The sequence below is a fragment of the Neofelis nebulosa genome, chromosome 1, assembly GCF_028018385.1.
Source record: "Neofelis nebulosa isolate mNeoNeb1 chromosome 1, mNeoNeb1.pri, whole genome shotgun sequence".
Classification (NCBI taxonomy): Eukaryota; Metazoa; Chordata; class Mammalia; order Carnivora; family Felidae; genus Neofelis; species Neofelis nebulosa.
Genome location: NC_080782.1, coordinates 104,558,054 through 104,573,283, shown reverse-complemented (window position 1 = coordinate 104,573,283; position 15,230 = coordinate 104,558,054). Strand labels below are relative to the sequence as shown.

The window sequence follows — 15,230 nt, the reverse complement described above, 5'->3', positions numbered from 1 at the left end:
TACTTCTTTCCTTTGATCATCACCCTTAATTTGGGGTTCCTCCATCTGGTTTACATTTCTTCCAGAAAGCACTCGATGCCCTTATTTCCAAACACCTCTCTTTACATGAAGCTATTTCTCTCCCACCGATTTGTGTAATCCATTCTGGAAAACACACCCAGAGCCCCTGGGCTTCTGCCCCATTCTGCTTTTCATTATTGCAATTGCAGTGTGGTTAAACCAGTAATGTCAAAACCGTGTGTGTGTGTGTGTGTGTGTGTGTGTGTGTGTGTGTGTGTGTGCGCGCGCGCGCAGTACATTCTACTCTAAAGTTTGGTAAGAGTGGTCTTACACAGGCACACGTGGACACACACTTCTTTTCTGGATAGTGCAGTGTTTGGGCAGAAGTACAATGACATCTCTTGGAAAGGAAGAACAGAGAGGAAAAGCCCGGGTCTGAAGTATAAGCCTTCCAAATTCAAAATGGGAAATATTTCAAAACCAGTTGCATTAAACCCTTATGTGCAGGGGACAAAAACCTTATGAGGAGCAGGAAAAATTAAAAACTAGGCCACTACTAAATACAAATCTTTTTCCCACAGATAAACAGGGCTTTGAGTGCTTTATCCAAGGCCTTCTTTTGACATTTCCGGGATTCTTACATTTATATTCAATCTCATCACAAATAATCCCCAAGTGAACGCAGTATCACTTCTCGTGGTTTTTCTTCTTTCCTCTTGATTAGTTTTTCTCTTTAGACCTTTGGCTGACTGTTTTGCTACCGTTACCAGGACTGAAGCTCCTAGTGGGGTTAAAAGAAAGAACCATGAGTAGCAATGCTGTGTTCTCAAGTTTTTTCACCCTGAGCAGGAAAGGACCATTTATGGATTGATCTCCCCATCAGAGAACCATGTCACCCAACCTCCCTGTTCTGCAACTTGCCACAAGATTGATGGTAAATATAATATGTATGAAAATGAAGGAGGAAAATGTATGCAAAGCTTCAGTGGTAGTGCAGGGGGCTGGAAACGATGTTGTGCAGTACATCATTTCATCTGAATTTCTCATTTTCAGGACATGGACTCTAAAATTACTACAGTCATAGTGTTTAATGTTCCTGTATTGGGATTCCAGGGTTTAAAAAAATGATTTGAAGCCAGAAAAGCAAGACTGAGTTACATGGACCTATGCTGTAGTGTGACCCCCCAAAAAATGCAAGAAAATAAGAAATGCTATAAACACACATACACACACACACACACACACACATACACACACACACACGGACTTACAGTGACTTTAATATAATATCTAGTAGAATACCAAGAAGGTTTCCAATAAAAGAGGGAATATAACATAATAGTAAACTAATGAAGCTTAAGTTCCAAAGCTCTAGGTCAGAGGTTTTTTGTAAAATTTGTAAAACCTAGCTATTTTAACCAAAATGGTTACAATCGCTGTCTCTCTTCACTCCAATTTTCCCCTCCATATTGGAAGGCATTAGATAAGTCATGAGCATATGGGGGATCCAGCTAAGAGAAAGCTGAGTTGAGGGTATGTTTCATGTAAGTTTAGTACAAGGGTAAAATATATTTAGGTAGTTCTCAGTCATTCCTGTGTTGGTTATGTGATTGCTAGTGTCCTGGTAGAGGAATGGCTTCCAGGAGTACTCAGATGGCCTCAGAGCAACATAGAGGTACAGGGTAAGACTTCACCTCAATATGAACATGTATTTCAGGAACATCAATTCATCATTTCATTGGACTTTCTTATCAGGGAATATGTAAACATGTGTTTCAGGACCAGGAGTGTGCTGGGTAGACCAGAGGAAACCCGGTTTGAAATAAACAGTACCAAAAGCCAGTCTATGAAAAATTCTTCTAATCTTCAGATCTACTAAAAGATCAATAGCAGACTCAGATTTCATTGACACCTCATCAAAACAGAAGTTTTCTCCTTGATAGATATTTTTCTGAATTTGATAACAATTCTAAAAATTTATGTGATACGAGCCTAATAAATTGTGACACTGAAAAAAAAATACTTTTCTGATCTATCAATAATTTTTTAACTTCACCCATGTTATTAAGAAAAATGAGCTACCTTTCTTTCCCCTCTATGAAAAGGATATTACAAAACTGGTGTCATATGAAGAGGCAAAGATTATGAAGTCAAAGAGTCTATTTTTGCTGTTTGTGCTATCAGCTTTTTCAAATTTGTAATTGGCTACAATTCTTTTCTCATTCTAAATAAATTTTCTTTTATGCATAATTTAGCATTCATGATTTCCATCCTCTTGAAGAATGGTATAAGCTTCAGGCCCCTCCAACTCTGCCCTCTGACTCAAAACATCAGTGCTGGCTCAGATCAGGCTCCCACCCAAGCAGCTTCTAACATCCACACATACGGTGAAGTTCAGCCCCTTTCTTTACCTCCTGGGGTCCACAGGCTTCCACTTCTGCATCCCTTTGTCCCCCTGCACCTTGGCCACATCTTGTTCCTTGTCTTGCTGTGGAACCTACTCCATCTCCAAAGTCTTAAGTTCCAAAGTGCCTATCTACAAGTCAGTTTATATAAATCAAACTCACCTTTTTTTCCAATTCCTTTTACACGTACACCTACACACACACACCATGGATCATCTTAGTGTGTTGTATTCTCCTTCCTTGTCTGCCTCTTCTCTTCCCTCACCTCCTGTCCTCATCTCTACTGCTCACTCAGAATTTTCCACATTAGGTCATCCTCTCTGAATCTTGTTCTTCCTACTCCATACTTCATAGCAATCCCTCCCCAAATCAGCCTGGGTAGCTCCAATTACATTTAATAGTTATGTAATATTTCACAGTGAAGATATATCATTATAAATTCAACATTGCCCCTTTGATGTCCATTCAGTTTGTTTTCTGTTTTCTTCTGTTTGTAGCAATATGAATGATACTGCACTAAATATTATTTCACCTATCTCTTGGTGCTGTTATATCCACAGGATTCCCAGTACTTGGGCTGTTGGTTGAAAAAGTACACACATATATATTTTTGTTAATTTCATAGATGCTGCCAGGATGCTTCCAGAAAGCGTGTAACAATTCACATTTCCATGAGTTGGAGAACTCCTTCTCCCTGCCTACTTTTCAGCCATAGATATCATTGCTCTTCTTAACTGAAGTGTATGATACTTACTGTTACCTTCATTTTCTTTTCTGTGACTACTAGTAAATTTAAGCATTTTTTTCATTGATTAATCAACTAGGCTTTTAGATTTTGCTCTTCTGAGAGTGGCCTATTCATATTCTTGACCAAATGTTGAGGGGAGGTCATTTGTTTTTTTCTCAGTGATTCTCAACCCTACTTGTACATTATAAATAGCACCCGTTTGCTATGCTTGTGGCAAATATTCCTTCCAAATCTACCATATTTCTCCTGTGTTGTAGTTTTTACATGTTTAAATCATCTATGATGGTATATATCATGGCCTCAGGGTTTCTTGAATTGGTTTTAAAGGTCTCTTTTATTCTTCGGTTGCATATAATCTCTTAGATTACCTTCTAAAATGTTGATTATTTTATTGTTTATTGAAACCTTCAGGCCATCTGGAATTTATATTTGCTTATTTTGTGTTATAGGGTCCAACTTTATTTTTTTCTAGAATGAAAGCAGTTATATCAACACTATCTATTAAATGAATCATTAATTTCCTACTGAAGTACCACCTTTATCATATGGTAATTTTTCATATAGGCAGGATATATTCCTGATTCTCTGTTCTAGTTTACTGGCTTATTTATTTTTTGCCAATTAGTTTTTAATATAGTGGTTTTGTTGAATATACTGGTATCTAGTAAGAAAAGTATCCCCTAGCTGTTCTTTTTCATACTTTTCTTACTTTTTCTTATGCATTTATTTTTCTATATGAAACTTTAGATGTTTTTGTTCAGTTATAAATGGCTTGAGAGTCCACTGAAATTATACTAAATTCATACAATCATTTGGGATGACTTGACATTTTAGTAAAAGGCGAAAGATGTATTCGATCTGAAGAGAAACCAGAGTGATTTGACATTTTAGGATATAATGTGTCCCCATTCAAGAATGCGGTATGTACTTGTATTTGTTCAGATTTATTTAATATTTCTTCATATGGGCCCTTTACCTTTTGTGCCAAACTTATTTCTAAATATTTTGTAATTTTTTCAAATATTTTGTAATTTTAATTATCTGGATGTCTTCTTTGGAAAAGGGTCTATTCATGTCTTCTGCCCATTTCTTAACTGGGTTGTTTGATTTTTGGGTGTTGAGTTTGATATGTTCTTTATAGATTTTGGATACTAACCCTTTATCCAAGATGTCATTTGCAAATATCTTCTCCCATTCCATAGGCTGCCTTTTAGTTTTGTTGATCGTTTCCTTCACTGTGCAAAGGCTTTTTATCTTGATGAAGTCTCAGTAGTTCATGTTTACTTTTGTTTCCCTTACCTTCAGTGACATGTCTAGTAAGAAGTTGCTCTGGCCAAGGTCAAAGAGGTTGCCGCCTGTGTTCGCCTCTAGGATTTTGATGGTTTCCTGTCTCACATTTGGATCTTTCATCCATTTTGAATTTTTTTGTGTAGGCGGTGTTAGAAAGTGATCCATTTCAGGCTTCTGCATGTCAAGGTCCAGTTTTCCCAACACCACCTGTTGAGGAGACTGTCTTTTTCCATTGGATATTCTTTCCTGCTTTGTCAAAGATGAGTGGGCTAGAAGGGCGATGGGTATTAAGGATGGCACTTGTGATAAGCACTAGGTGTTGCATATAAGTGATGAATCACTGAATTCTACTTCTGAAACCAAGACTGAACTGTATATTAACTAATTAAAATTTAAACTAAAAAATTATTTTGTATTCCCACTTCCATTCCTAGGTGTTATTATTAGTGCAGAGGGGGAAAAGTTCATTTTCAATTATTATTGAATCCAGTCACTTTCAAAAACTGTGTTAATTCTTATGAGTTTTTACTAGAGCCTACTGAATTTTCAGTGTATACTATTAGATCATCAGCAAAAGGGAAGGAAAACAAATGTAGTGTCAACTATCAATTTCTCTAGCACCAAGTAGTTACCTGGTACTTAGCAAACACTTTGTAAGTTTTCTAAGAATGAATGAACAAATAAATTAATGAATGAACAAGTGAAATGAGTCAGAGGCGATTCATACTGAGTATTTAAGGTTCTTTCTATTGTAGCACCCCTCCAATGAACTCCTGATCTTCCTTTTGAATGCCACACCCATTTCTTTGCTAGAAACCTCATGAGTTTCCAAAAATACTAAAACAGAAGAGGAATAAGAGTGATGGTCATAGGGTATATGTTCTGACTATCAGAGGATCTTCCTGAGTGAGTTATAGTAGAGTTCCTCTCAGAGTCCTTGAGTTCCTCTTTTCATTTGAGCTGAGAGAAGAGACTGCACAGGGAGTCCTTGTTATTCTGACCAGGAAAGAAGCAACAAGCTGTCTTTGTACCTTAGAGTGAATTACAAGGCTTAAGGAGGCAAATTAATGCTTTTGTTGGCTGAGGGCAGGCAGCTAGCCAAAAGTTCACCTACAGAAGCATTTCAGTGAAGGGTCCAAAAACACAGACAAAAAAACACAAAGGCACCCTGGGAAGCTTTCTAAATCCAGGAAGACAGTCAGAAACAAAAGTATGCAGTAGTAATTGATGGAAAACCAAAGAGATGCCAATTTGTATACAGGCAATTGTGTTCAATTTAGTCATGATCCACATACTACCTCCATTGTTAAGGCCTCACAAATATTGCATAATGGAACTAAAAGCATGTGCTCACCTATCTAACCTTTGTACGTCAACCATACTTAAGAAGGCCCAAGCCACTAGGCCTATAATCTCAACCACAGTGATTTCACCTTATGGCAGCTATTAGAATTCTAGGCATAATTTATTGCTGAGGTAATTAACCATTATCTCTGTTGCATACTTGAAACTCTAACTCAACTAAGTGTCACACTGAGTCATACTAAAAATAAATAGTCCCCAAATGCTAGAAGCTTCTGATTTGATGTTACCAGAACATCACTTAATCCTGCAAGTGGTTTTCCAACAAACCACAATAGCTTCCCGCTCTTTTACAAAATCAAAATATCTGTATACAAATTCATGAATGCACATGAAGAATCATCCACTGTAAGAAACACCTGTGTTTGCAAAAAACAGAAATGATGATCACCAGGCTGGAAAGCAGGATGAAAAGGGCTCTCCATAAATTACCAGCAAGAACACCAAGTACTAAGACAACGAGAGGAAAAGGGTATGTTCAAGCCATGGAAATAAACACAAACTCTGGCACAGATTACAAGAGGTGGTTACCCAAAGGGTGACCAAACTGTTCTTCTAGGGAAACGAAATGTTTCTATTAGAGAGTCTCAAGGGACATCCCTTGAGAGGCAGACACAGAAGCAGCGTAGTAATTGGCTAGATAATCCCAAACACTGCCTCTGAGCTAACAGCACAAAGCCAAACGAGGAGCATTAGCTTCCACGCACACACCAGGCTGCTGGGGAAGTCAGATGCTTTGAAGCATCTCTTCACATTTTGAGTTGATGAAAGGTTTATAAAGAAAATGTATCCCTCTAAATAAGCCTAGCCCTGCAAACACACGGGTGCATCGGTGATGTGGCTCAGGTCTTTAATTTGCTTTGTGTAGCAGCTGGCACCCTGATGTTTAGCCTTTGCTTACAAGGCTAGTTCTGATTGAAGTGCTCTTGCCCTTTTCTCTGAGGATCTGCATCCTTCTCATCTATTGTGGGTCTGCCAGACTTAGAATCACTTTCTTGCCTGCCAGACCATGCTTCAATTCTTTTGATCACAATGACATAGAATTTGAAGACACTAAGAAACAGACCTCTCAAAAAGAGTCACATGACCTTAATTCCCTATCAAAGGCAATGCTAGGAAGAGCCCAGATATTACCCATGCTGCCACCTGGCCTCTGCCCACAGTGAGAATCTTCAATCATCCAAATGGTCCTGAATCCATGAGCTGGCTTCTTCATTCAACAACTGGATAGACGACAAAAGACTCTTCCCTGCAGCCCAGGATAGGGCCCCTGGAGATGACCAAAAGGGTCACTCCAGCAAACGGAAGGGGTGCCCTTTATTTTCTCAGGGGGCAGCATTGTGATTTCAGATTAACGAAAGCCAATTGCAACACCCCTCTATCTGTAGAACAACCATTCAGTCGTGTTTGCTTCCAACAATCCTGGTTTACACCTATTGCCTCTGAGTAGTTATTTAGAGTACCTCCTTGCACTCTCAAAAGTGTTCCACTTCAGAAAATAAATTATAGTGTCAACCTACTTATTTAGGATACCAAGGACAAATTCCTCCTTAGCTCATCCAAAGAAGCACATGCATCGACAAGAACAAACAGGGTGCCTAAGTCCAGGGACTTGAAGCGGCAGGCTAGAAATGGTACACATTCTCCTTCGGTGCAGATATCAAGCTTCTTTTTCTGTAAGGTTGCATATCGCTGAAGAAAAATAGCCATAATCTGGAATTCTTGTCTGTTCCCATTAAAAGGAAAATTTGTTATCTGAATGTATCATCAGGATCCCAACAGGATTTCCAAGAGGAAAGGGATGACCCTCCTGAACTAGGACAACTAGAGAGTTGATTTATAACAGTGTGGACAAAGCAGGACCACAAGGAATAGTAATGGAACCAAGCTGTCATCACCATCAGCTACAGGAAGGAGGGAGGGAGAGCATCTTGTAGAGCTGTGCCTTGAGAGGAGGAGAAGCTCCTCCTAATGTAGTTCAAGCTTACCCTCTCTGATGAACCAGTCCCCACAATCTGGCCCAGAGGATGCCACCCTAAAGCCCTAGAACAAACCACACCACACATCTGGCACTCGTACATACTAACTCACCTTCTTACGCACACTTTTACAGCACAAATAGGTCCTGTCTTTTAATCTAGACCATAAAATCTGTGAAAGCAGAGACATATCTTACCCCTATATTGCAAGTTTTGCAACACCAGTGATTCTGAAATTTCTGTTTTTCCCCTACAACACATAAAATCAGTGACATTCGCACGCGAGACATTCCCCAGAGGCATTCACTGGATTATACATAATTCCCACCGTGCTTCACCATTTCTCCCCCACTTGAGGAAGCACAGTAGCATATAGACGAACAAGGTCAGATTATTTTACAGAGAATCTGGAGTCCACTCTGACTCCTTAATGTAAATTATATGCAAACTCTGATGATCTGTTGCTATTAACTGCTGCCTGGCAACACATCTCACGGCGGCTCTTGTACACTGTGTGTTATAGTGACACCAGTACGTAATATGCTTCGTGGCGAGAAGGAGAAAAGACTCACAAAGTGGAGAGAAAGTGCGGAAGAATGGGTTGTCACCATCATTTCAGACACAGGTGTACGACCACAGAAGAAACCCCAACCCCCCCAATACGCTACTGTTGGATCTTGAGAGAGACCACACAGGTACAAAACCAGCAAAATGTAGCTACAACTTGCCTTCTACACTACCAAGTCCAACCAGGAATTTTACAGATGAAGAAATCAGGATATGGAATCGTCCCGTGATCCTATAAGATACTAATCAAGGTGGCGCTGGAACCCCAAACTAAATCAAAGATATCCAAGGAAAACCATCAAAACTATTTTCTTGCCTGGGAACTGATAAAGGTTTTTGTACTTACTCAATGCAGGTATTTACTGGGCGTCTGCCCGGTGGCAGGAAATGGGGGTTCACAGTACACAAAGCAAACAAACACACAAAAAACTCTGCTCTCCGATGAGGATAGCATTTTATCCAGACAAGGGAAGACTTTCTTATAAGATAATGTTTGAGCAGAGATGTAAAGGGAAGAAGGAGTCACGTGGGTCTCTACAGCAAGAGTGTCCCAGGCAGATGCGGGAAACAGAGCAGAGTGTCCTTGGCACATTCCAAGTAAGAAGGCAGTTGTGACTGCCCTGAAGGGGGAACAAGGGGCAAGAGGCTGAGAGATCTGGGGGTTGGGAGGCCCTTCGTGTCGTGGTTTGCATCCTACAGCAAATAAGATGGAAAATTACTGAAGAGCTTTCAACTGAAAAGGACCATAGTCTATGTTTTTTAAACTACCAGTCCAGCTAGTACGTGGAGAAGAAGAGACCTGGCAGAGCAGAGGGAGAAGCAAGGAGAGAGCTAGTATAATATCACAGGGAAGAGATGGCTGCAGTCTGGACTAGAGTGATACAGATGTGAGGCAATGAAAATTGGTCAGATGCCAAACATATTGTCACAGTACTGCTGACAGGATGTGAGGCTTGATTGGACGTGAAATGTGAGAGAAAGAAGGGACTGACAGAGGAGGCCCAGGTTTGGGGGCCAAGTAAGTGAAAGATTGAAGTAGACATCTACCAAGAAGGAAGAAAAAGAGAAGAGCAGCTTTGAAGGGGAAGGTTGAGAGTTTTTTTGAACATGCCAGCGAGATGCGCCTTTTATGAATAGAAGTAGGATGTCCTATAGGCAGCTGGACACAGAGGTGTGGAGTCCAGAAGAGAGACTGGGTGTCGTCTGCAGAGAGGTGACGTTTGGAGGCATAGGACAAGATGTGAGGGCAGACAGAGAAGAGTGCCCAGGACTGAGTCCAAGTTCAAACATTGGGTTGCCCTTTCCAAACATCACATTTGCACTTTAACTTAGACTTGCTGCAGATAGTGTCTCTTATTCTCCTTCAACATCAAGTGAAGGACAATTCACTAGTGGAATGTCAATGAGCCTCTCCTTCCTGCTCAGGGAAGCAGCACTTCCTTCCAGCCTGTTCGCCAACCTCAGCAAGTAGCCGAAGGCCTTTCAGAGAAGCCACTCCAGCAAGAAGAATACTGAAGGGGTCAAAGAAACCACCCCGGAGAACAAGGAGCACTGCCACTGTGCCATGGTTGAGTGGGGGAGAGGGGGTCCCTTGCGGGCCTTTCCGAGACTTTGCTCACTGGGCCATCCCAGCATGGAGTGCACAGTGAGGGGAGCAGAGGCAAGCCAAGTCAACACTTAAGCAAACTTCCTCGTGAGGGGCATATCCTGAAGAAGGAGAGTCTGATCGGCCCTGAGTAGTGATAATTATGTCCTTCATGCTATAAAAGACGATGACTGGCTCAACATGGAATGCAGGACTGAGAGCTACAGATACTCCAGGTTGAATAATTTTTTGTTGCCAAGGACAGAATGACAGCAGCAGGTCCTAACACTCAGTGGAAGGCTTTCTGGAAAAGCCCTTACAGATTATTTAATTTCACAGAGACTTTCTCTTTTTTTTAATTTTTTAATGTTTATTTTATTTTTGAGAGAGAGAGGGAGAGAGAGAGAGAGAGAGAGAGCGAGCAGGGGAGGGGCAGAGAGAGAGGGAGACACAGAATCTGAAGCAGGATCCAGGTTCTGAGCTGTCCGCACAGAGCCCAACGCGGGGCTCGAAACCACGAACTGTGAGATCATGACCTGAGCCGAAGTCTGACACTTAACTGACTGAACCACACAGGTGCCCCTGAGACTTTCTCTTCACTATGAATCAGAAATGGTTAAATGGACCTCCTTCGTGGAGAAAAAAATTTTTCAGAAATAACTTAGGAAGAATTATTTTCTGAGTAAAAATAACACTACCACATTAAGTTTTAGACAGTTAAAAATAGGTAAACTCCCATTGTGATGAACTCAAGGAACTTGCCAATTATTTTAATTAACTAAATTGGTGCTAAAATTAACACATTGCTAGAAACCAGGTTCCAGGTTGAAGGATCGGGAGAAGAAAGAATGCCAACATCCAGCTTGTGCTTAACAAATCCACATCAAAGGGAATTAAACCCAGCAGGGGAAAAAAAATGTCATGAATACAGCAACACATATATACCCCCTTTTCTCTCACTAGATTGCTGGGCTTTTGTCATATGTGGTTTTTGTAACTAATTATTTGGAACATGTAATGGGGCCCAATTAGACGACTAGTTCTGGGTAAAGAATAGGAATTACTGAAGAAAAACTGCTTCTATTGGAAGAATAAGCCTGCTAGGAGGAACTCGGCTATCTTTCCTTATTCACAAACAGGAAGCACACATTCAATGTCTCTTATTATTGGAGTGACTATAATCTAGACAGTCATTCTATCAAATTATTATTGCACATAAATGACTGAAGCCAGACCAACTAAGTCCAGTATGTAGAGCATAACACCACAACCATAAGTAAAAAATGTGAGATTAGACAGATGTACGGGTCCATATCCTACAAATTTCCAGCTGTGTGACCTTAGGCAAGTTGCTTTGGCTCTCTGTGTCTTAGCCTCCTCTTCTATAAGATGAAAACATAACACCTATCTCATAGGGCTATGAGAATTGAATGTGAGGATAAATGTACAATACTTAGCGCATCCTGAAAGCAGCTTTTAACCATTCACATAATGAATCACCCAAAACCTGGATTTAATTTCATTGTCTAGAAAGCTTTCTTATAACAGTCTTTATTGTAATGATATTTAAATGAGAACGACAAGCAAAAGACACCTAAAATGCTAGTGCAGCTATCTAGGGGGTCCTCTGATATGCTCAGATCTCTAACAGACATTTAAGAACCAAGAAGGATAATTGCCCTATCCTTAAGGGCAAGAAGGATACAAAACCAGAGCGAACTGTTTTTAGTAGCATTAACCAACTTCTTGGCACGATAACATGTGAAATGAACTGAGGTTTGCAAAGAAAAAGTGACAAAGACAACAAAAATAATTTTTAAGGTTATCTTGTTGAGGAAAAAGCAAATGATATTGATGAAATGCTCCAAGACATCTCTGATATTCTAATGAAAACTTGCAACTTGACATTTCAAAGATGGAATGATACTTAAGAACAAAAAACAAAAAATGGAAAAATCAGTCCAATGGCAGAGTTTGGACAAATCTGTCCTCAATGTCCTGGGGGAGAGCGAGGCCCTTCTGTCCTAAAAATACTGACAACACGGGTTCCCTTACCCATATTCCAGCAAAGAAAAACTGCTGGCTGCTGGGAAATCCATGCATGTTAGGCCAAAGGATTAATGTATTATGATGCATGTAACCAAGATGTGAGAATTTTGAGGTCAGTGTTTAAGAAAATTATATTGGAGAATCAATCCATTCATTATTTTGAGATGAAGTATGCATTTATTATGGCTGATAGATTTAGAAAATAAAAATAAAGAGCATTCAATTAAATTTAAATTTCAGCTAAACAGGGAATAATTTTTAGCATAAGTATGTCCCATGCAATAGCTGGCAACCCTAATGTTGGGCTATCAGTAACTTGTCACTGTAGCAGAACCTCATGCTAGAAAGGGAGTGACTCCCTTCAATTTTGGCAAAGAGCCCAAGTTTTGTGTGGCATTTTTCTTCTTATTTCTGAGGAAGGCATTCATCATGGATCACCGTCACTGATCTAGTCTATTCCAGGGGTTCTCCAACACACACACACACACACACACACACACACACACACACGTCTTTAGAAAGCAACTTCTGATATGGAATCCTGACACATAACACAGATTTCTTTTTCTGAAAGGAGGAGAATGTCCTTTGGTTGAACAGTTGGGGATAAGATGGAAGAAGATGGAGGGTCTACATCTTTGCCCTCACAGTGGCCCCAAAGAATCTCCTCGGCACAATCAGACTCTAGGGAACAAATATAGAACATCAAGTAATTGGTCAGTCCACCAAGTCTTATTGAAAACTGAATGTCCAGGGGCACCTGGGTGGCTCAGTTGGTTAAGCATCTAACTCTTGGTTTCACCTCAGGTCATAATATCACAGTTCGTGGGTTTGAGCCCCACATTGGGTTCTGCTTGGAATTCTGTCTCTCTCTGCCCCTCCCTTGCGCTCTCTCTCTGTCAAAATAAATAAATAAAACATTAAAAAATATATATCTTTAAAAATAAATAAAACTGAATGCCCAACAGAAGACATGAATAGAAACTTTTCTAAAGAAGACATCCAGATGGCCAACATGAAGAGAGTCTCAACGTCGCTCCTCATCAGGGAAATACAAATCAAAGCCACACTGAGATACCACCTCACACCTGTAAGAGTGACTAAAATGAGCAAATCAGGAGACTACAGATGCTGGTGAGGATGTGGAGAAACAGGAACCCTCTGGCACTGTTGGTGGGAATGCAAACTGGTGCAGCCACTCTGGAAAACAGTGCAGAGGTTCCTCAAAAAATTAAAAATAGATCTACCCTATGACCCAGCAATAGCACTACTAGGAATTTACCCAAGGGATACAGGATTGCTGATGCACAGGGGCATTACACCCCAGTGTTTATAGCAGCACTTTCAACAATAGCCAAATTATGGAAAGAGCCTAAATGTCCATCAAGTGACAAATGGATAAAGAAGATGTGGCTTATATATATAATGGAATACTACTTGGCAAAGAGAAAGAATGAAATCTGGCCATTTGCAGCAACGTGGATGGAACTGGAGGGCATTATGCTGAGTGAAATAAGTCAGGCAGAGAAAGACAGATACCATATGTTTCACTCATATGTGGATCCTGAGAAACTTAACAAAGACCATGGGGGAGGGGGAGGGGGGAAAAAGTTACAGAGAGGGAGGAAGGCAAACCATAAGAGACTCTTGGATACTAAGAACAAACTGAAGGTTGATGGGTGGTGGGAGAGAAGGCAAAGTGAGTAATGGGCATTGAGGACAGCACCTGTTGGGATGAGCACTCGGTGTTGTATGGAAACCAATTTGACAATAAATTATATTTAATATAAAAAAAACCGAATGCCCAAATCAACTTAATGTAGGCCTTATCTGTAGATCTCCTTTTCCATGCCAGGGTTACTCCTCACTGCAGACAATATCATCAAACCCCCACAAGAGAAACACTGGAGTCCTATTTGACTCATTTTAATCCTCCTTTTGCCATAACCAATCTGTTGCCACTGCCTGCTGTTTTTATTTTACAACTGTGCCTTTGACATGAAATAAGCAGCTAAAAAGAGACAAACTCACTTCTACCATTTATCTAATCCACCTAATAGCAGTAATCCAGGACGTGAAATAAACTTCCAAATGCTAAAATCTCCAGTTACCACCTAGATATTTGCTATCACATAGACATAACTAACACTCTTCCCACTTCAGCCTTTTCTCTTGGGGGTGGTTTAGAAAAATGTTCTCACCATAGGGGACAAGAAATACTGCGTCATGCTGAAGTCTTTTCCGTCAGTCACTCCTGTGACCATTTGCAAGGGTGGCATGCCATCCCCTGCAGACCTACCTCCATCTGGTATGTGAGGAATGTCTTTGGACATACTTTTCATGTCTACGCAAATCCTCATTATTCTTACCCACCACAGGGCACCTTTAATGGACTTCCCCTGACTCCTGTCTGGGAGTAATCGCTCATTATGATTTTATCTCAACCCATTCTCTACAAAAGACCATATGTTTTGGAAGAAGCACCACAGAGGCGTTCCCAGAGCACATGGAGGGCATCCATGACCAGCTTAAAAAGCCAACTTCAGGGGTACCAGGGTGGCTCAGTCAGTAGAGCATGCAACTCTTGGTCTCAGAGTTGTAAGTTCAAGCCCCCTGTCGGATATAGAAGTTGTTTAAAAATAAAACCTTAAAAAAAAAAAGCCAACATCAAACCATCTGTAGAAGGTTATCTTTCACCTATAGATATGTGCCTGTTCATTTTGCTCATTAAAATTTCTCACATACATGGGGCACCTAGGTGGCTCAGTCAGTTGAGCATCTGACTTCAGCTCAGGTCATGATCTCGCGGTTCATGAGTTGACCCGCACATCAGTCAGCCTGCCAGCACAAAGCCCACTTCAGATCCTCTGTCCCCCTCTCTCTGCCCCTTCCCCACTTGCATGATTCCCCCAAAACACATTTTTAAAACACACAACAAAGAGTTCTCACATACAAAATAAGCTCCTAAATGTAATGTGCTAAATCGACAAAACATTGCTGAGACCAATTTCAAAAGACCTAATTAAAACCGTATTCATGAGTTGGAAGACTCAATAATGTTAAGATGCTAATTCTCTTCTAATTGATCTAGAGAGTCAATGCAACTCCAATCAAAAAAACAAGAAATTAGCCAACTGAGCTCAAAATTTATATGAAAATACAAAGGAGAAGAGCCAAAACAACTGTGACCAAAAACAAAAACAAAAACAAAAAAACAAAATTGGAGGACTAACTGCACCTCATTT

At 40.4% G+C, this 15,230-nt stretch overlaps 1 long non-coding RNA gene across 1 annotated transcript in view; it reads right to left on the bottom strand.

The window, feature by feature from the left end:
• Positions 1 to 353: 353 nt before the first annotated feature.
• Positions 354 to 15,230, bottom strand: part of LOC131512228 (uncharacterized) — a 195,488-nt gene continuing 180,611 nt past the window's right edge. Inside the window, exon 10 of the long non-coding RNA XR_009262038.1 lies at positions 354 to 781. This is a non-coding gene — a long non-coding RNA (uncharacterized LOC131512228). The remainder of the gene's footprint in view (positions 782 to 15,230) is intronic.